The sequence below is a fragment of the Parasteatoda tepidariorum genome, chromosome 4 (genome assembly GCF_043381705.1).
Source record: "Parasteatoda tepidariorum isolate YZ-2023 chromosome 4, CAS_Ptep_4.0, whole genome shotgun sequence".
NCBI classification, from domain to species: Eukaryota; Metazoa; Arthropoda; class Arachnida; order Araneae; family Theridiidae; genus Parasteatoda; species Parasteatoda tepidariorum.
Genome location: NC_092207.1, coordinates 11,753,577 through 11,755,442, shown reverse-complemented (window position 1 = coordinate 11,755,442; position 1,866 = coordinate 11,753,577).

Below are 1,866 nucleotides of genomic sequence, written 5' to 3'. Positions count from 1 at the left end.
GCAGGAGGGAGGGGTCCTGGGTTCAAATCCCAGGAGCGCTCAAATTTTTAAAAATTTTTCTTTTCTTACTTTTTTGTTTATTTTAAAATATATTATTTTTTTTTTATATGTGTTTCGATATTCTGGAGGTTCCTGCATGTAGGAAAAAAAATTTTTTTATTGGGAAAATGGGAAAAAACTGGAAAAATCCAGGAAAATCAGTTTATTTGCTCTTTTTCGACTTCTATTGTAACATTTTGGATATTCTAGCATGCATGGGGTGTTTTCTGTGTGTGAAGTCCAGCAAAGAAAGCGTAATGGAATAATAAAAAAAAAAAGAATAAAAAAATAAAATGGCTCGAGAAAGGATCAAATTTCAAGACCCCCTAGCTCCCTTTCATATCAAGGTATAATTTTAAAACTCGGACCCTAAGCAGGGGTCTATTGTCCAAACAAGGATGCTGAATATAATTTTTATAGGCCAATTAGGGGGGTCACAGAGGGCCTCTGAATGTATATTGCGAAGATGAGAGGGGAGAGCTTTTGAAGCGAAACTGTGGTAGGCTTTACGTATCACCGTGGACTGGAAGGTAGGCCACCAGACAAGCAAGCAAGCTCGCTGCAGGAGGGAGGGTACCTGGGTTCGAATCCCAGGGACGGTCAAATTTTCAAAACAATGTTTTTTTTCTTTGTTTATTTCAAAGTATATTATTTTTTTATGTGTTTTTCGATATTCTGGAGGTTTCTGCATGTAGGAAAAAAAAATTTATGGGGAAAATGGGAAAAAACTGGAAACATCCAGGAAAATCAATTTATTTGCTCTTTTTCGACTTCTATTGTAACATTATGGATATTCTAGCATGCATGGGGTGTTTTCTGTGTGTGAAGTCCAGCAAAGAAAGCGTAATGGAATAATAAAAAAAAGAATAAAAAAATAAAATGGCTCGAGAAAGGATTAAATTTCAAGACCCCCTAGCTCCCTTTCATATCAAGGTATAATTTTAAAACTCGGACCCTAAGCAGGGGTCTATGGTCCAAACAAGGATGCTGAATATAAATTTTATAGGCCAATTAGGGGGGTCACAGTGGGCCCCTAAAGGTATATTGCGAAGATGAGAGGAGAGAGCTTTTGAAGTGAAACTGTGGTGGGCTTCACGTATAACGTGGACTGGAAGGTAGGCCACCAGACAAGCAAGTTCACTGCTGGAGGGAGGGGACCTGGGTTCGAATCCCAGGGAAGGTCAAATTTTCAAAGAATTTTCTTTTTTTTTTGTTGTTTATTTTAAATTATATAATTTTTTTAATGTGTTTTTCGATATTCTGGAGGTTCCTGCAGGTAGAAATTTTTTATTGGGAAAATGGGAAAAAAACTGGAAAAATCCAGGAAAGTCAGTTTATTTGCTCTTTTTCGACTTCTATTGTAACATTTTGGATATTCTAGCATACATGGGTTGTTTTCTGCGTGTGAAGTCCAGCAAAGAAAGCGTAATGGAATATTAAGAAAAAAAGAGTAAAAAAGAGTTTGAAAATTACACCTTGATATTAAAGGGAGCTAGGGGGTCTTGAAATTTGAACCTTTCTCGAGACATTTTATTTTTTTATTCTTTTTTTTTATTATTCCATTACGCTTTCTTTGCTGGACTTCGCACGCAGAAATCTCCCCTTGCATGCTAGAATATCCAAAATGTTACAATAGAAGTCGAAAAAGAGCAAATAAACTGATTTTCCTGGATTTTTCCAGTTTTTTCCCGTTTTCCCAATAATTTTTTTTTCCTACATGCAGGATCCTCCAGAATATCGAAAAACACATTAAAAAAATAATATAATTTTAAATAAACAAAAAAAAAAAAAAAAAAAAAAAAAAAAAAAAAAAAAAAAAAAAAAAAA